This window comes from Canis lupus, chromosome 36 (assembly GCF_048164855.1).
Source record: "Canis lupus baileyi chromosome 36, mCanLup2.hap1, whole genome shotgun sequence".
Lineage (NCBI taxonomy): Eukaryota > Metazoa > Chordata > Mammalia > Carnivora > Canidae > Canis > Canis lupus.
Genome location: NC_132873.1, coordinates 2,355,606 through 2,381,664, shown reverse-complemented (window position 1 = coordinate 2,381,664; position 26,059 = coordinate 2,355,606). Strand labels below are relative to the sequence as shown.

The window sequence follows — 26,059 nt, the reverse complement described above, 5'->3', positions numbered from 1 at the left end:
CCCCCCCCCACGCCCTCCGAGTGCGGATGCGCAGCCGCTGCGGCCTAGGGGAGCGCGCCCGGGCATCGCCGCCTGGACGCAGGGACCCGGCAGGCTGCAGCGGCCGGCGGGGGGGGGGGCACCCGAGGACGCGGCTGCGGACGGAGGTGGGGGCCGCTCCAGCTCCCTCGGTCGCGGAGGGGTGGGAGGAGCCGTTCGGGGGCAGGAAGTGGCCCTTACCTCTGCGGGGATTTCTAGATCCAGGAGCTGAGGAGTTGGGAAGCCCCTGGCTTGCGCGGGGCGGCGCAGCGCGGGCCCCGGACCACGGAGCTCGCTGGGGAGGGCGAGGGCGGGGCTGTGCGGCTCTAGAGAAACCCCCTGGGATGCTGTTCCTGTTCCTTCTCTGCCCCGTGGGATACCTAGTAACTTTTAGAGGAGTTGGAGACCCGCCCCCCCCTTCCTCTCGCCTTAACAGTGGGGCACAGTAGGAGGTGAGGCCCGGCCACCTGCCTGGGAGGCGGCACAGCGGTCCCCGCGCACACCTGTGCGCACCGTACGCCGCGTCGCGCCCAGGTGGATGCAAGGGCCCCTTCTGATTCTCTCTCCCCACGCTTCCCCTGCTTCTCCGGAGGCTGAAGCAGGACGCAGTTTCCCACTAATGCCTTTCAAACTGTTTTAAGCATTACCTTTGATAATGGAACTAAATTCTGCAAAGGGATCCTCTTGCCCTTTACAAGCAAGAGGAGCAGGGGTCTTGCAGAGAGGTGACTTCTACCTGCTTCAAAAGCCTGTGCACCAGCTGCAGAGTAGGGGTTTCTCCCCCACCCAACACAGGACCTCACTCACTACAGGCCATGAAATACTTAGATGGAGCTAACCATTCACGGTAAGAAGTCCGTGTACTGGTGTGTGATGGTGGGGAAAATAGCCCACGGGAGCATTCAATACAGGAGAGGTTAGTGAATGTTTTTAAAGGTGGGTTTGTTTCAGGTGACTTGGGAAGATTAATATTTTACAAATACGGGGAGAGTTCCCAAAGGAAAATGATTGCCTACCTGTCCTGGATAACTCATAAGAGCCTAAGGGGAAAGTTGGAAGACTCTCCAACAGCTGTCCTTCCCTGTGGCCGCTGGCCCCTGGGCCTTTCCTTCTTTCTCCAAATAACCCCTCATCCTTCATTTTCAAAGGTCAGTTCTTCAAGAGACCCCTTTGCTCACCTTCCAGTCTCTCTCCCCCTTTTATAGGTTCTCTTTCATTCTGATGATTCTTCACTATGGCATTTATCCCATTACGTAAATATGCCTTTGGGGGTGGTGGTGGTATCTGATCATTGCCAGGCTGCTCCAGTGGGTGGTAAGCTCTGAAAATGCAGGAAACTTGCCTGGTGTGCTCATTATTTTCTTCACATGGGAGCTCAGTGAATTCTGCGAATAAATGAGCGCAGACTGCAATATAAAATCTGCCCTTTAAAAGCAAGATAAGCAGATTTCTTGCAAAGACTTGTCTTTCTTGCTGCTTCAGCAAGTCAAATGGTAGGGGTTTCCCCCCTTCCCATCCCAACAGGGCTTCACTCACTATAGAGCATGAATAGTGAGAGAGAGAGAGCTAAAAATTCAAAATAAAAGATCACAGGTTTTTTAAAACTGAGGAGTAAATATTGAAAATCAAGTGTTTTCCCCGTAGCCTAGAAATCAGCTCTCAGACGCTTAGAGCTCTCACCTTGCAGACCCTCCAAACAATAGAGAAGTGTTTTCTTCATTTGGGTGGCTTTAGAACGCAGCAAATCTAATTATTCTCACTTCCCACATTTGCTGTATTTATTTCACTCCTTAAAACGGGACAAGTGCAGAAATGATTAAGAACTTCCTGGACCAAGTCTCAACGTAACAGCACGTTCTGCTGAGTTAAAGATTAACTAGGGCTGGGCTGAGATTGTTCAAAACTGTCATTGAAATAGTCAGAGGGGGCCTCGGAGATTTCTCGGTAGTCATGACTTTCACAGACAGGTCTGAGTCCTGAAGGGTTAAATGCTTTGTGGAGGACTTCCCAGAAACACACACACAGATCTTTTGACTCTCAAGTCTAAACTTCTTTCTTCTGTACGCCTTCCAGGGAAAAATCCCAGGGTTTCATTTTATCTGTCTCACTGCGAAGGTATGAGGTGTCAGGGTGATTGGGAGCCGGGTCGAGTTTGGCTGGAAAGAGAACATGTCACTTTCCGCATCCTAGGATAACTGGTTTGCAAGGGTAGCCGTGGGAGGACGTACCTGGCAGTAGCCAAGAGCAAGAGGCAGGGATCCTGGGACCGAGTAGGAGGGCAGAGGCCTGCTTAGAATAATGTTTATTTGTTCTGGGGTAAAGCCAGCCTTGGATATAATGGTATTTTGATTTTTATCACCTTTGCTTACTCAACACAGTTGCATTAAGGTAGACTTTGCAGCGCCTTTCCCTATCATTATGTTAGACTGGAGTGATCTTTCCAAACTATACTGAGCTCGATAAATACTTTCTAATAACTATTTGCTCAGACATAGTTCTACAGTTGGGTTGAGGCAGGGATCAAAGATACGTTATTATACAAACCTTTACACCCCGATTTTAGAACAGCTGGGGCCCTCCCAGAATGTCAATCTACAAAAACTCACCCTTTATTTTATTAGCTTTGCTAAAGTGCAAAGAACCATCTTAGGAATCAGGAGACCTGGGTCTGACTCCACCTCCATGTCACTTTGAACTTCTCCAGGCCTCATCTGCAAAATGGGCAGAGTGCAACTGAGTGGGACAGAGTGCAACAGAGTTGCACCACCTGTGCACCTTTCCACAGGTGGCTGTGCATTACAGTCAGAGGAGCTTGAAAAACAAAAACAAAACACCAATGTCCAGGGTCCAGGCCAGAAGTGGGGTCTGGAGAAGCTGGAAGACAGAGATGGGAAGCTCTGAATTCCCTTCTCCCGGGGCCCACTGCCCTTAGAGTGTTCAGGGCGAGAATGGTGATGCTGGCTGGAGGCAGTGGTCTCGGCCACGGTGACATTTGGGCTTGGTTATAGCTCAGGTGGCCCACAGGTTGAACTTCCAGTTTTGATTTTTGTGGATGTTCAAGGTTTGAAATGGTAAAATAACCCACTTCTTTGAAAAGGTACCTTGGATCACTTTTTTTCTAGTTACAGATATTGTTCCCATGAGAAGACTTGGAAAAATACAAAGAAAAGGTTAAATCCATGGTCATGATACCACTGCATGAAGATAATCACTCAGTACATGTTCAGCCTCATTTTCAGGGGCTATAGAATGTACTCCATAGAATGGATGTGCTATCATTTAGTTGGCCTCTTGCTGGGCTTTTAGGGTTTTTTCCTGTTTTTTTTTGTGTGTGTGTTAAAAATAACATCTTTGTATACGTATCTTTCTATATATCTTGGCTATCTTTTTAAATTGAGATATAATTGGCACGTAATATATTAGTTAGAGGTGTACAACATAATGATTCAATATTTGTAAGTACCATATTGTGACATGATCATAGTAAGTCTAGTTACCACCTATAGTTACAGTTTTCTTGTGAATGAGAACTTTTTTTTCAAAGATTTTATTTATTTATTTTAGAAATAGTGTGTGTGCACACAACACGGGGAGGGACAGAGGAGGAAAGAGAAGGAGGGAGAGAATCTCAAGCGGACTCTGAGCTGAGTGCAGAGCCCTGTGAAGAGCTCAGTCTCGAAACTCTGAGGCCATGACCTGGGCCAAAACCAAGAGTCAGACATTTAACCAAATGAGCCACTCAGGCAAGAACTTTTAAGATCTACTCTCTTAGCAACTTGCAAATATACATTACATCCCCATGACTTACTTATTTTGTAACTTTAAGTTTGTATTTTCTTCACCCATTTCACCTACCCCCACCTCCAGTGCCCCTAGGCAACCACCAATCTGTTCTCTTAATCTGTGAGTTCAGATTTTTGTTTGTTTTATATTTCACATATAAATGAGATCATAAAGCATTTGTTTTCCTCTGACCTATTTTACTTAGCATAACGCCCTCAAGTTCCACCCATATTCTCACAAATGGCAAGATTTCCCTCGTTTTTACGGCTGAATATTCCAGTGTGTGTGTGGCACGTTTTCTTTATCCATTCATCCAAGGAACTAAAGTTGTTTCTAAATCTTGGCTATTGTAAACAATGCTGAAATGAACATGGGGGTGCAGGTGTCTTTTCACGGTAGTGTTTTGTCTTCAGATAAATACTCAGAAATGGAATTGCTAGATCATGTGGTATTTCCATTTTTAATTTTTATAAAGATTTTATTTTTAAGATTTATTCATTTACAAGAGAGAAAGAAAGAGAGGAGAGGGGGAGGAACGGAAGGAGAGGGAGAGAGAGAATTCGGAGCAGATGCCCTGGGGAGCATGGAACCCCAGGAGGGACCTGATCCCACAGCCCCAAGGTCATGGCCTGAGCCAAAATCAAGAGTCAGATGCTTAACTGACTGAGCCACCCAGGCGCCCATAAAGATTTTAAGTAATCTCCACACCCAACACAGGACTCAAACTCTCAACTCCACGATCAAGAGTTGCATGATCTACTAACTGAGCCAGCCAGGAGCCCCTATTTTTAATTTTTTGAGGAACCTCCATGTTGTTTCCATTGTGGCGGCACCAATTTCCATTCCCTCCAACAGGGTGCAAGGGTTCCCTTTACTCCACATCCTTGCCAGCACTTGTTATTTCTTGTCTTCTTGATAATAACAGGTATGAGGTGATATGTCACCGTGGTTTTGACTTGCATTTCCCTGAGGATGAGTGATGTGGAGCATCTTTCCCTGTGTCTGTTGGCCATCTGTACATCTTCCTCGGAAAAATGTCTATTCAGATCCTCTGCCCATTTTAATCAGATTATTTGAAAAACAATTCTCCTTATCAGATATATGATTTGCAAACATTTTCTCACATTTGGTAGATTGCCTATTCATTTTGTTAATGTTTTCCTTTGCTGTGCAGAAGCTTTTTAATTTGATGTAGTCTCATTTGTTTATTTTTGCTCTCATTGCCTTTGCTTTGGGTGTCAAATAAAAAAAAAATCACTGCCAACACTGAATTCAGTCTTTGTCTTTTAAATTTAAATTTCCAGACATGGAACTGCTGGGCAGAAATACATATATTAATGGATTTCAATACTGAACTGTCCCACAGACCAGGATACGTAACTGTGACTGCAGTACCCTCACCACTACCAGATATTAACACCCTCTTTAATTTTGGGAGAAAATAGGCCACCTCTATTTCATTTTTTAAAGATTTTTAAAATTTATTTATTTACTTATTTGATTTTATTTATTTATGAGAGAGAGCATGCACCTGTGTGCAAGCAGGGCAAGGGGCGGAGGGAGAGGGTGAGAGAGAGAGAGAGAACTTCAAGCAGACTCTGCATTGAGCATGGAGCCTGAAGTGGGGCTCCATCCTACAACCCTGAGATCAGATCTCAACCCAACTGAGCCACGCAGGCATTCCAATAGGCCACTTCTGCTTCTATCTCATCTTTTCTTCCTTTATTTCCAGCCAACATTTTTTTAAATTTAAATTTTACTTAACATACAGTGCAATATTGCTTTCTGGAGTAGAATTCAGTGATTGATCACTTACATGCAGTATCCAGTGCTCATCACAACAAGAGCCCTCCTTAATCCCCATCACCCACCCACCTCCCTCCATCAACCCACCGTTTGTTCTCTATCGTTAAGAGACTCTTACAGTTTGTTTTCCCACTCTCCTTTTCTTCTCTTCCCATTCCCCTACGTTCACCTGCTTTCCTTCCTAAATTCCACATGTGAGTGAGATCAAGATGCCAGCCAACATTTCCTGATCAGCTACTGGGTTAGTCCTCATCCTTAAAGGTACAAAGAGGGGCACCTGGGCGGCTCAGTGGTTGAGCATCTGGCTTTGGCTCAGGGCGTGATCCCGGGGTCCTGGGATCGAGTCCCACATCAGGCTCCCCGAAGACAGCCTGCTTCTCCCTCTGCCTATGTCTCTGCCTCTCTCTCTATGTCTCTCATGAATAAATAAATAAAATCTCTTAAAAAAAATAAAGATACAAAGAAAATAAGATCTAGGTCCTGTCCTAGGAAAGCCACAAAGAACATGATGCAATGCAAAAAATACTAGAATATGTAGGTTAATAATAATATTAGGATATTAGGCTAATAATAATAATAGGCTGATAATAGTAATAGGTTTGTGACCAGGGAGACAATAGCAGGAGTAGCTCACCATCTGCAGAGGAGCTCATGAAGTCTTGAGGGACTAAAAGAGCAATAGGAATCAAATAGATGAAAATGTGAGGATCTCAGGGCACGTAGGTGGCTCAGTCGGTTAAACATCCTACTCTTAGTTTTGGCTCAGGTTGTGATCTCAGGGTCTTGAGATGGAGCCCTGGGTTTGGCTCCAGGCTTGGTGGGGAGTCAGCTGGAGATTCTCTCTCTCTCTCTCCTTCCCACTGCTCACATGGGCACTCTCTTTCTGTCTCAATAAATTAATCTTAAAAAGAATGAGAATCTCTTTTCTTTGCCGGGAAATCTTAAACAATAGAACATAAAGACACATTGCAATTTTTGGTGAAGAGTGAAATGTTCAGCATGGGCAGAGTAAGACTCTCAGCAGGAAAGAAATTAAGGGGGGATTTAACCCTTAACAATGGTTAAAATGGCAAATTTTATGTTATATATATTTTACCTCAAAAAAAAAATACCCAATGGTTCTACTTCAAGGAGGAGAAACAGGGGCCCCTGGGGGGCTCAGCAGTTGAACATCTGCCTTCAGCTCAGGTGGTGATCCCGGGCTCCTGGGATCGAGTCCCGCATTGGGCTTCCCACAGGGAGCCTGCTTCTCCCTCTCCCGTGTCTCTGCCTCTCTCTGTGTGTCTCTCAGGAATAAATAAATAAAATCTTAAAAAAAAAAAAAGGAGAAGAAACATAGCATCCTTCTTTCTAAGTGTGGGTTGCACAGAGGAGTAATATTATAGTATGGAAACCCATCAGACACAGCAAAAGTCTAAGACATGTTGATGGGATGTGCTCTTGACACATGTTGAAATGATATATGCTCGATACATGTTGGAAGTGGCGTTTCACGTGGGTGGTCTTCCCTAAAACCCACACCTTCAGTCTAATCATGAGAAAGACACCAGACAAATCCTAATTGAGGGACGTTCTGTAAAATACCTGACCTATATACTCTTCAAAATTGCCCAGGCCCCAAATAATAAGGAACATCTGACAAAAGTCACAGCCAGGAACAGCCCAAGATGTGACAACTGAATGTAATTGTAGCATCTTCAGGATGAGACCCTGGAATAGAGTACAAAAAAAGGGGCGGGGGGGAATGTTAGGTAAAAACCCAGGAAGTCTGCAAGTATGGAATTTAGTTAATAAAACTGCATCAGTAAATTTCTCTGCAAATAAAAAGCTGTTCTAAGAAATAAAGCCTATTTAAGTTTTTCTAAAAGGGGGCGGGTAATGGAAGGGAGTTCAAAGGTGAGGTCACTCAGGGTGAGCATCTTGGAGCAGGTGACTTTCAGCCTAGGAAGCGGGGGCGGGGGCTGGGGAGAGGGTTCAGCCCCAGGGGAGCGAACCGCCAGAGGGGCCCTGCTGCCCGGGCGGCCTGCGAGGGGAACCGCACAGCGGCGGGGCAGCAGCCGAGCAGCAGCCGAGCAACTTGGGCCCTGTTTGGCCCGAGACTGGGAGGCTGGGAGGCCGCCTGACGAGGTCCACGGAGGTCGGCCTCGTGGAGGAGAGTGTAGTGTGGCCCTGGGAGGACGAATGGACACCGTCCAGCCCGGAGAAGCATCTAGAAATCGGAGCGGGAATCCTGGCTGGAGCTGGGGCCTAGAGCCCGAGTTGCAGGCCGAAGCCTGAATGTGGCCTCCTGCTTTTTTTTTTTCGTGTTGGCTCCTTCCCTTTTATCCGGGAAACTGATGAAAGGTTCTGACTAATGAATAACTTTTTTATTGGTCTGCTCGCCCTGCTCGGAGCCGGGAAGGGGCTGTAGGGCCGGCTAGGAGTCGGTTAGGGAGCAACAAACACCTGCCGACTTAAAACATGTGACTGAATTACTTGGTTTAGGAAAGCTGTTGACAGCGAACCTTGTCTAATTCTAATTTTCTTGACTTAGAATTAAGATGTCAGCCTTTTAAATTAAAAAAAAAAAAAAGCACTCTCACTTCTGTTGTTACAGGTTTTGTTAATTATTAAATCCTCTGTTGTCCTGATAAGAATTACGTCTCGAACAAAGGCATTCTTGCGTGTTGTTTGGCACAGAATTTTCCTGGGAGAAAATCCTGTCACGGTTTCCCGGCAACACACTTAGAGTGCTTCTGTCTGTGTCAGGGATCCACGAAGATGCTGAAATTGGGGGCCCCCACCGGCCTGTCGTACCCCACTTGCCGGGTGAGACGCATGGCACGTGCGGAGAAAATGAGACGTGAAAGATCCAGCAAAGACCACGGTGCGGGTCTCTCTGCCCTCCCTCCCGCTTCAGGCTCAGGCCGGGTATGGACTAATTAGCAAAGCGTTTTAAGAATCCGAGCCATCCTGAGGCACAAGCCGGGGTGGATGGAGGAGGAAGGAAATAACCACCTGAGATCTTGAAAGGGGGCTGAACCGGTCTCAGTATTGCCTCCAGGGCCCCAAGATACCCATTTGTTTATTAAACCAACCAACCAACCAACCAACCAACCAACCAACCAGCAGATCCACTCTTGCCCCTGTTAAGGCTGTTTATCTGGCGTGGGGACCCGCTGGAGAAATGCCCCCTCCGGAATCTCTGAGGATGGTTTGATTTTTCTCCAGGCAAGATCTCTGTTCCCAGCACAGTTGATGGGGAACAGCCCGCCAAAGCGAGGCCCCTGTGGGTACGAGGAAGAGGAGGGGAGGCTGGTGAACCAGAAGGCTCCTCGGGTTCAATGTTGGGAGCCGAGAAGCTGGGATTTAATTGGTGGAGAAAGGATTTAGGTGAACGTGGATTTTTTGCAATTAAAAAAAAAAAATCGCCCTCTCGTGGAAGGTGACTAGAAGTAGCCATGAACTAGACATCAAAGATTTTGTTAAAAGCACCACACAAGCGAAAAGAGGCTCTGTTAGAACTTGGGTTTGGGGTTTTGGTTTTTTGGTTTCTTTTTTCTCTTCCTCTCTGAATTTTGATCTTTTGATGATTTTCAGCTAGGAAGATCTCAAATACGTTGGAAATTGATTTGTACGTGTTTCAACTCTTAAAGTAATTCACGTTTATGGTGAGAAGTGGCGGGTGACACCAAAGAGCATAAAGAAGGGAACAAAATTCCCGCATTCATTTTGCAGCCTACGGAGACACGTTCACGTCTCCGAGTAGCGATTCCTTTTAGGTCTGTGCACGTGCAGAAGATTTAAGTCGTGAACATTCTCTCCGCATACGGTTTTGGAAGTGGCTTTCGGCGCCCGGCTGGTGAACGTTTCCCCGCATCGTCCCCGGGCCTCGCTGCTGGGACTTCCAGAGTTGTGTCGTGACTTACCCTGCGATAGGGATTTAGGTTTTGTTTTTTATTTTCCACCCACTCCCTAACGTGTGCATCTAGGTAGTCTCAGTGTTTATCTTTGGACTTCGCCTTGAGTCTAAATGTCGAACCATTTCCTGAGAACCACAGAAGCAGCTCACTTCGGTTTTCGTGCTCACTGCCAAGTTGCCTTTTGGAAAATGGATCTCAAGTGTTGCTCCACACGGCAATCCAAGGCTGCTAGTTGTCAAGTATTATCTTCGTTTCCTTTGTTTTCCTTTTCTTTGCATTTATTGTAAGTCAGATACAGCGAGTGCACAGATCTTATAGGTGTACAAGGTGACACCTCTGACCAGATGTCTACCTCCCCGCAACCCCCGCCCAGAGGAGGGAAGGGGACGCGGCCTGACCCCCAGAAGGCCCCCTCAGGCTCCCGCCAGGCAACAGCATCCTCTCCCAGGTACCCACTCTTTTGCCTCCATCAACCATAATGTAGTTTCATCTCCTATTGAACGTAGGATCAATACGTTCAATAGGATAGGATAGGATCAATCGTAGGCAAGTAGGATCCTACAGGATGTGTAGTGTTTTCATTTTTCATGCCACGCAGCATCCAGTGTGCAAATATATGATAACCCGTCCTCTCTACAGACTGTTTATGGGGACGTTTGGGTTTTAGGGAATAAAGGCCAGCATCAGGTATTATTTTTAAAAACTTTTCTTTAAAAAATATAAATAAATAAAACAAACCTTTTCTTTTTAACTCTTCGGCTCTTGATGCAATTTCAGATTCTTGAAAATCTGCAAAAATATGACGGAGAAATTCCTACATACTCTTGACCCGTGTTTTCCTAATGTTAGCAGCCTGTATAAATAACCACCGTGCGGGAATAGAATACAATCTGTGCACCTTGCTCCATTCTGGAAGTTCTCCAGTCTTTCTTTGCATTTCCTGACCTTGACCTCTGAGGAGTCCAGGCAGGTTGTTTTGTATAATGTCAGTTCTGACTTGTTTGGTATTTCCTCACGATTACATTTAGGTTCTACATTTAGGGTGGGAATCCTTCTACCGCAGCCAGAAACTGTGTCCTTAGTGTATCATATCAAGAGACACAAAATGCTGATTTATTCCATCACCAGTGATTTTTACTTCGAACACCTTTAAAAGTGTGTTAAGTGGTTTCTTCCAAGAAAACGTTTTTCTCTTTGTAATTAAGTATCTGTAGGGCCCCTGTCGGTGAAGCTTCACCATCCTCCCTGGGCTCAGGTCATGACCTCAGGGTCCTGGGATGGAGCCCCACATCGGGCTCCCTGCTCAGCGGGGAGCTTGCTTCTCCCTCTGCCGCTCCCCCTGCTTGTGCTCATGCTTTCTCTCTCTCAATCTCTGTTTCAAAAAAAATAAAAAATCTTAAAAAAAAAAAAAAAGAGAGAGAGAGAGAGAGATTGAGAAGGGAGTATGCTGTAGGCCGGTATCAGACGCATTAGGAAAGCCTTGTTTCTCGGCGTTTTCATCCGTGAATTTTGTCAGCCGTTAGGGACACTCCCTTCTCAACAGTGATGTGCCGATTTGAGAGCAGAATGAAAGCCTCTCATCAGTCTAACATACTTTGCCTCTAATGAGGTTGAATATTTTTCTTCGGCTCAGCAGATACCTGTATCACCCTTTTTGTGAATGTCTGGTCGTCTGCTTTATCCATTTTTTCCACCGTGATTTTAGCGGGGGTGTTTACCTACTGATTTTTGATGGTCTTTTGTAATTTATCCGTTGTGCGTCAGAATCTTCCATTGTGTGTCCGTTAACATAAGCTCCTAACCGATCTATCACTAATCTTTCCTTGTAAGGAGAAAATATTTGGAGTCTGAGGAAGAGAAGGGGGATAGAGAGGGAGTAAGCTCCTAGGTATCCGTGGGCTTAGGTAAGTCATGCAGGTTCCCGTCTTCTCCACCTGTACCTTCTCCGGGTACAGAAAGCCCACCATTCGCATCCTGTGGAGTGCAGGCGATATTTCAGTACCTTGGGCAAAGGCTGCGGGTTCCGCAGGAGCTAGGGAAAGCTTAGAGACCCTGCGACTCTGAGCAAGGAGGGCAGCAGCTTAGAGGGTGTTACCCCCATATTATGATGATGTGAAGGGGAAGCAGGAAATGAATTAGTTCTGTGGTGAACTGCAGAAGGTGACAGACAATTCTGAGTCCTCCCAGCCTTGGGTCTCCCCTTCTCCCTAGTTCCCGAGGAGGCTTCAGGGCTGCCTTCTTGCCGTGCTCAGTTATATCACACACGCCCTCAAAGGGCAGGAGTGGGTTGCTATCCCCAATATCTATCCAGGAGCATATTTCTGATAACCATTACTCTTGGAAAGGAGGGGACTAATGGATCCATTAGATCCATTAATTTTGCCTCCATTTAGCCCCATCTAATGCCTCAGCCATATTTTATTGTCCACAAGTTTTGACCCTGAAGGAATCACCTGAATTTTTCCAACATGTTGGGTTAGAAATGGTCTAGCCCTGATTTTCTTCATGCTTACCACTCTGGTACCACTCACTACAGGGTTAGAAATGAGACTTCCCACACTCATCCTGAGTACTTCCTGGTGTAGATAAGTATATTGCTTCAATCAGGGACTTGTTTAAACTATAAGAACGTACTTCATCTTTAAAAGTTCGTACTGAATATACATTTATCTTGCAGCCCACAATTACACTCCTGGGAATTTATCCCAGAGATATGAAAACTTATTGACACAAAAACCTGTACATGATCGTTTATAGGAGCTTTGTTCATAACAGCCCAAACTCAAAACTAACCGAAACATCCCCACTGGATAAATAGCTAAATCAACTGTGGTACATCCATGCCACGGAATACGACTCAGCAGTAAAAAGGAGTAGACTCCTGATATACCCAACAACTTGGATGGCTCTCAGGGGCATCGTGCTGAGTGAAAAAGCCAATCTTAAATGATTGCACTGTGTATATAATTCCATTTATATGACATTCGTGAAATGACAAAATTATAAAGATGGAAGATAGATTCATGGTTGCCAAGGGTTAAGAATGAGAGGATCACTATGAAGGGGTTGTATGAGGTGGATCTTTGTGGTGATGGGGCAGTTTTGTAGCTTGATGGCAGTGGTGGTCATATGGGTCCAACGCGTCCACACAGGTGTAGTAAAACAGCACAGAACTGTATACACACGCTGTCCCATTGCCAGAGGCTAGGCGCTGATATTGTGCTGTAATTATGTGAGATGGAACCATGGGGAGAAGGTGGGTGAAGGGTCTAGTGGATGTGCAGAGATGTGCCACCTTTGCAAATACTTAGGAATCTACAGTTAGGTCAAAATAATGTATTTTTTAAAATTCCATTGCCTTGTAAAAATTGGTCCTGCCCTTCTCACAGCCTTTACTGCAGGCGCTCTTGGTGCACTCTGCAGGAAGCCCAGGAAATGCAGAGCAGCATTTGGGAGATGTTCCTGGGTTTGAGCCAGCCATGCTGCTGCATCTGTTTCCAGAGCTGCAGGGCTGGGTCGCAACCCTGCCCTTGACCCTGGCTTCCTGACTTGGGAGAACACGGAGAAATAGTTGAGGGTCCGAAAGCACATCTATCCTTTATTTATTTCTCTCTCCTATCTAACTTCATTTCAACTCACATGCTTTATAGCTGCAGATCCTTTGCATTAAAAAGATTTTTTTGCATTAACAAAATCTGATGTTTTTTCCTTTTGTGGAGCCACTTCCGATTGGTGTTGCAAGTAGGTCAGATTTGCAATGTGCAAGTCAGTGCATCTTCAGTCTCTTCCAGGTGTCGTTTCTCCCTCTCGATCTGTAAACATGCTGAAAGCTTCCCACCCCGTCTTCACACACCGCAGAACATCTGCTCGCAGTCCCAGTGTCCCTGGAATCTAACGCTCGGTCTGTCTTGAGCCGCGAGTGTCCCCACTGGGTCGTCTGAGGTCCGCCCTCCTTTCTGCCTTCTCCCCACGCTCTCCAGCTGGTACAGCGTAAACTGCAGCGAAATCAAACCAGGAGCCATGATTTGGGGGGTTTACTTTGCTCATGTGTGATTTCACCGAGAACAGCTGACTTATTTTAGATTAAAAATTGTAAAAGATGGGGGATCCCTGGGTGGCGCAGCAGTTTGGCGCCTGCCTTTGGCCCAGGGCGCGATCCTGGAGACCCGGGTCGAATCCCACATCGGGCTCCCGGTGCATGGAGCCTGCTTCTCCCTCTGCCTATGTCTCTGCCTCTCTCTTTCTCTCTCTGTGACTATCATAAATAAATTAAAAAAAATTTTTTTAAAAATTGTAAAAGATAAATCTCTCCTTAATACACGTAGAGAGCGAAGCAGCCCCTCTTTATTTCGTCGGTGCTCCGGACCGGCGGCGGCAGCTGCGGCCAGGGGAGCTGCGGGCGAGCACTGGCTGCTGTTCCTGCTCTGGCTGGAGTCACCAAGAGCCCTTCCCCAAGCGGTAAACCCACTGCGTCTGCTCGTCTGCTCGGTGGATGGACGCCCTGCTCCCACAGCTGATGTTCGTCGCCAGAAAGTGTTTATCAGGGGCGCTCAGGTGGCTCAGTCGGTTAAGCCTCTGCCTTCGGCTCAGGTCATGATCCCAGGGTCCTGGATTCGAGCCCCGCATGGGCTCCTGCTTGGCGGGGAGGCTGCTTCTCCCTCCCCCAACCCCCCCCCAACTCCTGCTCATGCTCTCCTGCTCTCTCTCAGATAAATAAATAAAATCTTTTTTAAAAAGTGTTTATAGGGCAGTCCCAGTGGCACAGCGGTTTGGCGCCGCCTGCAGCCCAGGGTGTAATCCTGGAGATCTGGGATCGAGTCCCACATCGGGCTCCTAGCACGGAGCCTGCAAAAAATAATAATAATAATAATAAAATAAAATAAAAGTGTTTATAATATAACTACTTATCAAAGGTTTTTTTCAACAATGTTCTACAAAGGGAAGAACTTAATAATGACATCCAAAGGAGATCTTGAAAGTAATTAAAATTCCATATATTTCTAGACATGGAAATGCAAAAAAAAGAGCAATTTTAAAAATATCAAAAAAATAAATAAAAAATAAAAAATGATATCATAATATAACCCAAATTTCAAAAAGTGCATAACCATATATTTGAATGTTTTTTTTTTTAAAAGGATCTGGAGTAATGAACCAAATGTTACCAGTGGTTCTTTCTGAATATCTTTGAATATTTCCTTATTCATACTTTTATTTTCTTCATGCTTTTCTTTATTTTCTGCATTTTTTTTTCACAGTAAAAAGGTGGTGGTTTTATGTTTAGAGACAATGAAACTATTTTTGTTTTATTGAAAAAAAACTTTCCCTGAGGATGTTTTGTACTTTTGAGGAATTTTAGTTGCTAAGATTACTAAGGTTGTTCCACATAAAACTGTTTTTTTTTTTATTACCATGGACATCTTTGCAACAAAGCCCCAAATATCAGCAGTCTTGCTTCTGTGTCTCCCTTGAGGGGATGTTTATTAAACCATTGGAAGTGCTCCAAAGCTTTCTTCAGTGGAACAGAATGGCTCCCTCCACGTCACTGCATAAAGACCCCACGTGAAGTTACAGTACACCTTCTCCGACTCTGTCCCAACAACCATATGAAATGCCTGGAGCTTAAAACACATCTCATCCTCCTGCGCTCATGGGCATTTCTTAATGTGCTAAAAAGAATTTGGCCTCGAAAAGATCTCTCCTCAACTTGGGCCAAAGCCGTATCATTAGAGAGCCCAGGAAGGTCTTAAGAAAAGCCACTGTTGTGGTTACCGCCCCACCCTTAAGACAATTTTTGGCAAGTATTTTTTGCTGTTGCTTTAAAAGTCATTTAGGGAAATCTCCTTTTATTGTTGTAGGTCCAAACAGTTGCAAGTGGTTGGTCTTGAGTCACCTGCCGGCAGGCCCCTGGGCACGCTCTGTGTTGGAACCTGCTTCCTCCTAAGCTGATACAGTATTTAAAGAGAAGGGACCCTCGAGTGTGACTCAGCGTAGGGTAGGGGCATTGCAGCCACCACTGTCCACTGTCGGGTGTGGTTCTTAATTGTATAATATAAGAATTTGTCAGTTTTCATTTTAAAATCAAGCAATGTAATTCCTGATTTTAAAAACTAAGAGAGTGGATATTGTCTTTTTAAAAATAATGAATATCCCTCAATCCCCTAAAGAACTATAAAATAATTTTTACATAAGATTAATTTTAATGTAATTTTAATTGAGGTGTATTAAATCTATGGGTTAATTTGGAGGTAATTATCATCTTTACGATATGGAATTTTCTTACCCCGAAACATGTTAGGGCTTGCTATTTACTTATGTCTTTTTAAATATCTTTCAGTAGGGTTTATAATTATCTCCATAAAATCTTTACCCCTTTTGCTAGATTCATTCCAAATTACCTTATGTGTTTGTTACCATTAAAACAATATTTTGCAATTGGTTTTTTGCTGGCATGTTGGAATGCAATTGAATTTTGTGTATTGATTTGGCAAACTTGCAAACTTTTATTGATTCTAACAAATTGTCTCTCGTTTCTTTGTGTTTGCTCTGAAAATGGCCAAAAAGCAGATTTTTTCATCTTCCTTTTCAGTTCTTATGCCAATCATTTGCTTATTTGTTTCTGCCTTATTGAGTAGACAAGGACCTCCAGTATTATGTTGAGTAGAAGGGGTGATAGCCCACTTTCTTGTCTTGTTCTTTTTTTAAAAAAAAAAGATTTTATGTATTTATTCATGAGAGACCCAGAGAGAGAGAGGCAGAGACACAGGCAGAGAAGATGCAGTCTCCTCGCAGGGAGCCCGGTGTGGGACTTGATCCCAGGACCCGGGGTCACGCCCTGAGCCAAAGGCAGACGTTCAACTGCAGAGCCCCCCAGGCGCCCTAAAACCGTTTTGTTTTGTTTTTCCCAAAACCATTTTTAAAAAGTAGTTTCTTTTTGCAGTGTGCATCTGAGCCTCTATTTGAACCCCAAAGTGTGTGGCAGTTTGTGAATCCACATTGGAGAGACTCCGCCCGCAAGCGCAGCAAGGTCACTCCAGTCTCATCTCCTAGAGTTGAGTATATGGCACTTGCCTTATGTTTTCCAACATACATTTGGAAAGTGCTGGTCGAAACTGGATTTCAGACCGGCTGCTTCTGAGAGCCGAGGACTGGCACTCCGGCTCTGCTCCCCCCGATGTCTGGCAGCGGGGCCCGGTGAGCAGAGCCGAACACACAGCGGCCACGTGTGACTCACGGCTTTTGCCCAAGGAGCTGACCCACTCGCAGGTGGTGGCCTTTGTGAAACACCCACACTTTAAAGGAAAACGACACCATTAGTGCTTTCTCCCCTGAAAAGAGTCACAAAAGTAAAATGGAAAATATACCATCTGAGCGGTGGCTGTCCTGTGAAGTAGAAGCACCGCATCCAGAAATCAAAGAATCCCTGGCTTCACTCTGTGAACCGTTTTTCCCCCGATCTCAGCTTATTTCATTCCTGAAAGAAAGGATTTCGGAGGGGCCAGCGCAGCGGGAGGTGAGGGGCCCAGCGCTGGGCTTCCCTCCTGTCCCTCCTACCGTTTCCTCTGGCTTGTAGTCCCCGGGCGCAGGTGTTGCCATCATTCTGCTGTTCGGATTTTTTTGACCATTGGTTTTGGGGGTGTTCACTTGGCGCATGTGCCACAAGGAGCGCCCCCAGCAGAAGGCCTGCGTGTTCTGTGTCCGTGCAGGACTTGGGGGAGGCAGGCCGCGCGTGGACCAAGCTGGTGCCTTGCTTCTCGTGCTTCCCAACCGCGTCACCTGGGGTGTGTGGCCTCAGCTCGCCCACCCTGCTTGCCTTGTCTGTGAAGTGGAGGCAACAAGTGCATACACGCCTCCTAGAGTTCTGAGGGTGAGTAAGGTCATGGCTGGGAACCCTGATGCGTGTCGTGTTGTGTCGGGCACCGAGGGAGCTCTCAGATGCTGTCTCCATGCCCGTTCCTGCTGCCTCCTGCCACCAGGGCTGCTACTTCTGCTCCTGCTGGTGCCCCGGCTAATAGGGCATTACTGACACTCTGTTCCAGAGCCCCTACTGCAGTCTTTTCCAACAGGTCTTTTCTGGAATAGATTTCATCTCTTACGGTGGGGCCTGAGTGGTGGGGCGGGGGAGTGTTGGGCCCTCCAGGTGGTGCAAATCTACTCCCTGGGCCACTTCAGAATGGCTTCCACCCTAAAATTTGGGTCAAATGTGCTTTAAATTGTACTGAAGTATATTCACTTTTATATTTCTTCCTTCAGATACTTTGTAGTATCCAATCACTTGCCATAAACATGCTTTCCCAGGTTCTGCTTCCCCTTGTCTGAAATTACTGAGTTATGCAAAGTATTATGTTGTTTGCTCTGAGATAATACGATCAATGTTCATCCAAATACATGAAGCTCTTGACAGTGTGCCAGACCCCGGATTGTACTCTGAGCTCCCGCAGCGGTTCCGTCTCACCTTCCCTGCTCCTGAAGAGCTGTTGGTCCATCAGGAAGGCGGGCAAATAGATGAACACCACCTGGGGAGGACAAAGTTTCAAAGATTATCAAGGTTAGGTTGAACAAGATCTTCCTTTCTCAGATTCTTCCTCATTCCCCCTAAGAAAACTCTAAGTGAACATTTTGAAAGATGTTGCTTTTAAGATTTCTAAAGGACCAATGAAGAGGATGCAAAACTCACCAAATCTAGAATTAGGACAGTTGACATTTTCAGATTTTAGACAACAATAAATGTGATGTCACATGGAAAAATATTCCTGGAGATTTTTTTTTTTAACTACAGTCTATGATATACAGATTTCACACCAAAGACTAGAGTGTTGTAAGTTAAGAGAATTTAAAAATGGGAAAAGACATTGTGTGCACGGGTAACACGGTAAAGCTTTGAGCATGTGGGTATCAGGACTCCTGTCAGTTCCTGGCCAAACCCCCGACCCAGGAGAGCATTAACTAGGCAGTGATTGGGAAAAGGAGTTTCCTAGGACCCCTTTCCTTTGACTATGTGTGGAGTTCTGAGGATAAGGCCACCACTCTAGGGCCCCTAAGCCCCATGCATAGGAAAATGGTCATCCCATGTGGGGTGAAGGTAGTAACTGTTGTGGTTGGGAGGTAGCCTTGCCTAGGGAGGTGGCCCATTTTTAACCATGAAGCACAGGTCACAGACCTGGGCCTGGAGGACCAAATGTTGACCACGTACACATTTTCTTCCCATGTGGTTTTACTAGGAAAAACTTTCTAGATTTTTCTGGCTTCTGCTTTTTGAGAACATGGAAGATGTAGCATGACCGGCTCACACTCCTGCACAACCTGAGAGGCTGGCTTCCACTTGCTGTTGCCTCCTCAAACCAGAGCAGGCCTCACCACCCCCTTTTGTCTCACACCTACATTGGCTTTGCTGACTTACATCAGTCATTTGACCCATGGAGGCATTTGAGTTTGCCATTCCTGGTCTAGAAAATTCCAGAGTAAAGGAGGATAGCCAGCATTCCCAGGGTAGAAGCCCTCAAGACACCCCCAGAAATGGTAGGAGGAATTTGGGTGCAGTCCTAGGGAGCAGGATGGCACTCTTCGATGCAGGCAGTGGTCCCCAGGAGACACAGGGTCATTTTGGAGGGATTAGGGTGTGCAAATCTGCTGTTGGGGGATGTAGAGGTGGAAAGGCTGATGAGCTCTGGCTTCTCTGAATCCTCCCAGCACCAGGCTTGGATGGACCTACCCTGACTCATCCACGTCCTGGCCCAGGATCCTCATCCTAGGACTAGGCTTGAGAGAAAGGACAGGTTGGGTTTTGAAAAATGAAGAGGATTTGAGTTGTGAGAGGAAATGAAGAGAACACTCCAGGAGGAGGGAAGCGTGGATCAAAGGGCTGTGGTGGGAACAGATGTGCCGTGTGAAAGCAACAGGAAACCAGACCCACAAAGGCAGGAGGAGAAAGTGAGAATAAAGTTGGTTTTTTGGCCACTCAATCTGTTCTTGAATACCAGGCTGAGGATCTAGGGGGCTTGATCCAAGACAACTAGTCACTGTTCGATCTCAGGACCCAGATCACCCAGAGATATTATATTCACTGTTACTATTTTGGGGTATCCCTTTCTAGACACTTCTGTGCATACGTTATATACATCCTTAAATATGGTTTTCAAAAAAAAGTCCTGTTTTCCAACCTGAGCTTCCAGTTGATAAATCTAGAGCTTTGTCGCACATCAACAAATATTTGTTCACAGTATTTTAATGACTACGTAACATCCCATTTTCTACCCGTTATTTGTCATGATTTATGTTGTGCCAATTAAGATCATTTCCATGTTTTCTGCTAATGCAAACACTGTAATAGATGCCTGTGTGCACAGCACACCCTTATTGACCTGACTGAGACGTTCTGAATGGATTTGCAGGACTTGGAGGTGGATGCTTTCTTCGCCTCTTCTATTGAAAGATAACTCGGCATTCTGAGCCTGAAAAATATGGAGCATAGTGAGTATGTCATTGACATAAATGAGAAAATGTGGAAAAAGGAAGAACTGCACTTGTGGAGAAAAGACACAGTAGATCAGTCAAGAACTTGTTTGCTCTAGATTTTTTTTTTTTTTTTTGCTCTAGATATTTTTTAGCTGTATTAATAGTTACTTAAAGTTTTTATTTTTTCTTGTGTAACAATAAGTCTAGGGTTGGGGAAGGCTGATGTTTGTTCAGCTGCTTCACAATATCACCAGGGACTCATGCTGCTGCTTTTTGCTCCTCCATCCTTAGCTCATTGTCTTATTGTCTCATCTAGGATGGCTGCTGTTGCTCCTGGCATCATGGCCATGTTCACGTTGGGAAGGAGGTAGAGGTCATGATGGTTATCTCCATCCTTTTTATGAAGAAAACAGAAGCTTATGTAGAAGTTCCTCCCCACCTCCTTCTCACTGGCCGGAGTGGGTGGTGTGGCCACCCCTAATTGCGAGTGAGTTTGAGAAAGGAGAAAGTAGAGTCACCCAGATTGACTTGCCCTGTGGCCTGAGGTTTGAACCTGAGTTTGGATTCTGCTAACAAGCCGAAGGGGACGGGTGGTCCCTAGTAAGCAGCACATGATGTCTCCGATGCTTTGCTTTGAAAAGCTGAGTTCCTGGGACATTCAGGGAGTATGGCTGGGCAGTGAGGAGGCCTGGGACCCGGGCCACGCCGCCCAGTGGGGCAGAGCAGCATGACCCCCGCCTCGCCGTAGAGGGAACCACGCTGGGACGGCAGACACAGAGGACAAAGTGAAGCAGCAGATTATTTGGTTGGAGGGAGCGAACCGTGAGAAGTGGGAAGGGCTCCTCCTTGTAGATGGGTCCACGGAAGCCTCTTGATGACACCTTAGTCGTTCTCCAGATATTACTGAGTGCTGAGTGCTAAGTGCTCCCTGAGAGTGGAGCTGGGCCCCAGGGACACGGTGGAGAAGCCAGGAGAAGGCCATGTGTTCGGTGCTGACCGACCCGGGAAGGAGGCCCAATCCCCACCGGGCGGCAGACGGTGGCAGGTGGAGGCAGTGCTGCGGGGACGCAGACAGCTAGACGAGGGGGGACGTGTCCTCCCAACACCCCCAAAGCAGCTCCTGTGGCCACTGTACCGCCGAGGACACTGAGGTGCCCGGGTGGTGTGTGGGAGCCTGGCCATCAACCTGCCCGGCCCCCAGAGCACAGCCTTGGGAACTTGCTCGTTGCGGTGGCCTCCTGGGCGTGGGCGGCCAGGCCCAGGGACTGTCGTGTGTGCCGGGGTCCTCGTCAAGGCGGTGACATATTCTTCTTCTGCTTCTTCTTTTTTTTTTTTTTTTCATTAACCCTTTAAGATTTACCCGGTATCGACTTATGAATACCAACCTCTTTGTGTATATTCCTCATAACATGAGAAAAAAATGTATTGTGACCAAATGCAGAATGCATTCCTGTTCTCATAATTAGATGGACTCCCCCCCCCGACAATGTCTTCACTTTTAGTCAGAAGCAGCAAATGCAAAGAAACCATATTAAAGAGAAAAGAGGGAGGAAAAGCTGGAATCAGACACTTAGAGGGAAAAAATACCAAGAAGTCTGCTCTAAAACAACTTTCCAGAAGCTGTTTTGCAGAGTACGGATGACGTCAATCATCCGGGGGTGGTTTTGAAGGGAGAGAAAGGCCTGGCATATTGTCTTCATGGGACCTAAACAAACAAAAAAAGTAGAATGTGTTCCTCGCCCCACTGGGGGAGAGTGCTTGGACAGTCACACTAGTATTTAGGCGACGCCGGTGACAATGCACGGCGCTCTCCAGCTGCCTCTTTATCTAGCCCTGTAAGTGTGGGAAGAGTTACCTTGCTGGCCTCGAGCCTACGTGCTCTGCACTTTCTGTGCCTGGCCTGGGAAGCACGGAACCAGGGGCCGGGGCCTGGGTCCCGAGCTGTCCTGGGAGGCACGGCCACCTCGGACACAAACGCCCCATCTCGTGTCTGAGGGCAGGTGTCCGGCACCTGCTCTGCCCTGTGACGGGTGACCATAGTGTCTGAGCCGCTTGGTGCTTTGGTTTCGGATTGATAATGTGACAAAGGCAGGAAAAGTAAAAGATGAATGTGGAACCGTCTATGGGAATGGAAAGGAAGGAAGAAAAGGAAAAGAATAGTGATGCTTGGGGGCACCTGAGTGGCTCAGGGTGTGACCCCGGGGTTCCAGGATCGAGTCCCCCATCGGGCATGGAGCCTGCTTCCCCCTCCGCCTGTGTCTCTGCCTCTCTCTCTCTGTGTCTCTCGTGAATAAATAAATTTTTTAAAAAGATAATAGTGATGCATGGATCTTAAGAAGGGATGCTTGTGGCCTGTGAGCACGATGGCCGGGGTGCACGGGACGTGGTCCTAGCGGTGGCCGCTGAGCGCTGGGCCAAGTGAACCTTGTCGCCACTGTCTTGGGCAGCGTACGTCCACCCAGCACTTTCTGCAGGCCACGCACCGTTCGCAACACTTCGTGTGCATTGATGCATTTAGTTTTCACAGCTCCGGGAGGGTGAGGTTTTTGTTTCTAGCGCTGGGGACACAGGCGCAGAGCCAGGGCCCTGCTGCTCGTGGATGACAGAGCAAGGATGGAAGCCCCGGCGTGTGGCTGGGGTGCGGTCCTGCCTCTTGTGATGAGGGTGCCAGGGGCCGTTTGGCCATTTCATTGACCATAACGTGGACGCCAACCACGTGGACATTACCACTTAACTTTCTTCTCTAAGGGCCCCTTTGGAGCCTCCAGGAATGAGGCCTTTTCCACCTTGTGCATTTTCTGCCGATGCAATTCAGGGGAGTTGGTTGTTTTTGGTTTTTTTTTCTCTTAAACCTGCCAAGAGTCGAAAGGTAAAGGGAGGAGAAACTGGTGGTTTTTATCTTCCTAACAGAGAGAAGGAAAACTCTATCCCTGCTGGCTCTCCCTGGCTGCTGCCTGCTGGTCCTGTTGCCCGGGTCCCGTCTCAGGGGGTCAGACTGCGGAGAGCAGCCGGGGCGAAATGGGCTACGGCTCCGCCCAGGTGGACGCCTCGATGCCAGGAGCACGTGGGCGAGACAGGAGCGAGTTCGGAGCCAATGGGACAACTTTGGGCTAAACTTTAGGTGGCCCATCGTGAAAGGTCTTCCCAGTCCATGATTCAGAAAAGGCTTCTCCTTCCCGTGAACCACAGAGGTTTCACGGGGACAGGGGGTCCAAAGTTCATGGAAATTTGTTCCCAGGTAGTTGAGCTTCTTAAGACACCTAGGCTTTTTGGCTTGACTGACCCAAGGCTCAGCCAAGCCTGAGTTTCAGTTGCCTCCTCCCAACATAGGACAATTGGATCAAACAGTGGAGCTTTTAAAAAATAAACCAATTTGGGCCTCACTCCCAATCTGGTAGATCAGACTGACCATAGGGGTGAAGTCCAGGCATGTGTGTCCCTCAGCTCTCTGGGTAGCCACTAAGAACTTCTAGATGGTTCTAAGGCCCCTTCTATCCAGAGTGTGTGCTGATGGCAGGCTCAGCCTCCATTGCTCTGGTCAGTCGACAGGTGTTTATCGGATGCTTGCTAGGGGGTGGGCGGAAGGATAGCCACCGTGCTGGAGGCCAGGGACCCCACAGGAGGGCGTTGGCCAGGCTCGCTGCCTTCAAAGAGTTTGCCGTCTAGTGCAGACAAGCAATCAGGTACCAGAGCGAGAAATTCCCAGGCGGGATAAGCTATGAAGAGAATGGAACAGGGCCACGCAGTGGAGCCACTGAGAGGGTAGCCCGGGAAGGCATCTCGAAGGGAGGCTCTGAGGGGCTGGCATCTGAGAAGTGAGAAGGAGCCGCCAGGCAGAGAGCTGTGCTCAGAACACGGGCCGTGAGGCTGCAACCCACTCAAGGAACAAGTATGAAAAGAAGGCCACAGTGGTTGGAGCATAAAGACAAGGTCAGCCTGTAGAGAAGCAGGAAGGATGTGCAGTGGTCAGATCTCCAGCCTTGACCATGAGCGTGCATGTGGACCTCCAAGTGCCATGGGGAGCCACTGGGGAGCCACTGGGGAGCCATGGGGAGCCGTTGGGGAGTCACTGGGGAGCCATTGGGGAGGCATTGGGGAGCCATTGGTGGGCAGAGCCACTGTTGGTTTTGTTTGCTTTCTCAAATGAATTGGTTGTCTCTGATTCACAGTGTCATTCTGGCTGCTCTATGGTACCTGACAGGGAGGACTTATGAAATTATTACTTAGTATTTGGCCAAGTACTAATTATTACTTAGTATTTGGCCTTCGTATAAGGCCAAGTAGGCCTTACTTTTTAAATTGAGAATAACTCACACGCCACCAAATTCACCCTTTCAGAATGTACAACGCAGTGGTTCTCAGTATATTCACGAAGCTGCGACGCGACTCTGTCTCTGTGGCGATAATACATCACCACTATCTGCTTTTAGGACTTAAGAATAATTGGCTTCAAACTGCAAAAATGTGACAGTATAAGAAATCATAGTACCAACAACAGAGTGAGAAGAGAAGCCTTGACTGGAATTACAGAGAAGACATGAAGACTCTTCCCGTTCAGCACATGCAACACAACTTCCTGTGAGGACGGAGACTTTCCACGTCTATGCCGTCCAGAGAGGTAGCCACTGGTCACATGGGGCTGCTGAGCATTTGAAATGTGACTAGTACGGCTAACTGGATTTTTTTTATCTAATTAAATTTAAATTTAAATTTAAAGAGCCACATGTGGCTGCCATATCGGACGGAGCAGCTGTATGGCAACATACAAATTCAGCCTTATCTGAGATCGTTACCCCCCTCCGCCCCGGTCCCCTAGCTCCCTCGTTTCCAAAATGATTGAAATTTTGAAACATATGCTGTACAAATTGTTGTATTTGAACTTAATCCTCACTACAAAGAAAAAGCTGCAGAGTTCCCACAAGGAATCCAGATGATGGGGTGGGGGTAAAGGCATACGGATTAGGGGAGCCTCTTCTGGAAATACATCTGAGTGGGGGTCCGTTTGGTTGGCACCAGGCATGGGTGACATCTGTACACTCACAGGAGGGCCAAAGGAAGTTGTGAGCTTGGCCTCGGCTTCACAGCCCCCAAAGACTAAAAGTAATTCCAAAGCCGGAATATTCCGGAGGGCGTCCAAGTGAGGCTGTGGGTTGTGGGTGACAAGAGCAAAATTGCCCTTTCTGGGATTCTATCCCCAAACTATCCGTTAAGAAGAACCAGAGAGCCCTGAGAGACTATAAACTCTCATGCTTAGACTCAATATGTTTCTTCCCCTCAAAGTTTCAGTTAAGCTGTTTCTTTTACTTAAAAAAAAAGTCTCCAGCAGCTTTGCTTCCCCCTCCCCCATGATGTGCTTTTCCATCTTTCAGAAGAAGAAGGGTAGCTCAGGAGTGCCTGTTTTCATTGCTCTTTATTTCTTGGGGGGTCCCCCCCTTCTGTTTAACCACCATGGTTTGCAAACATGAGACATACATGAAGACAAACCCATTTAAGATGCTTCTTATCGTAAGGCTTCCTGTACTGTTTTGGAGCAAAAATAAATCCTTGGTATTTATTATGTATGAAGTTATGAAAAGATGAGATGGCCTTCAATGAATATTTAATATTTCCCCATAAAACCTGACATGCTGGGGAGACCAGAAATACTCACTGCTTGATAAACTTAGAAGAAAAGAATAATCGACCTCTAAAATTGCAAAATTTTAGGACAAGTGCACAAATGGAGACAGAGATCCCATAGCTCAACATATCCTAAAGTTACGTCTTTAACTAATTTAGACATTGACTATATCATGTCGTGACCTCCTACTCTGACGCGTGTATCTTCCTGTGACCTGGAAAGCCAGGTTCACATCTGGAATCCTCAGGCCAATCCAGAGTTCCACGCTGGAATGTGGCATAATCGGGGAGCCAGCCTGTCACCCCCGTCCAGGGCTGGGTGATGGACCCCGCTCTCCATGTGCCTGGGCTCTGTCTATGTCATCCCTCTGATCCCTCGGGCCTGGGGAGCACACCTGGTGCTCCTGTCCACACTAGGGAGGACGGACCCCCGGGAGAGACCCGTCCCATGTGTAGGCTTGGGCATTTGAACGAGG

General features: G+C 46.9%; 1 protein-coding gene and 2 long non-coding RNA genes across 5 annotated transcripts in view; all 3 read left to right on the top strand.

Moving 5' to 3' along the window:
* The window catches only part of SGPP2 (sphingosine-1-phosphate phosphatase 2), a 100,273-nt gene that overhangs the window by 415 nt on the left and 73,799 nt on the right, over nt 1-26,059 (top strand).
* On the top strand, nt 211-24,784 carry LOC140625477 (uncharacterized). Of its 2 annotated transcripts, none has more exons than XR_012024810.1 (3): nt 211-865; nt 970-1,166; nt 24,303-24,784. It is a non-coding gene; the product is annotated as an uncharacterized lncRNA (long non-coding RNA). The 2 variants fall into 2 exon arrangements; XR_012024809.1 differs by lacking the exon at nt 24,303-24,784 and adding an exon at nt 3,141-7,547.
* On the top strand, nt 17,095-22,279 carry LOC140625389 (uncharacterized). Of its 2 annotated transcripts, XR_012024714.1 has the most exons (4): nt 17,095-17,376; nt 17,904-18,057; nt 19,901-19,979; nt 20,281-22,279. It is a non-coding gene; the product is annotated as an uncharacterized lncRNA (long non-coding RNA). The 2 variants fall into 2 exon arrangements; XR_012024713.1 differs by having other exon boundaries at nt 17,095-18,057.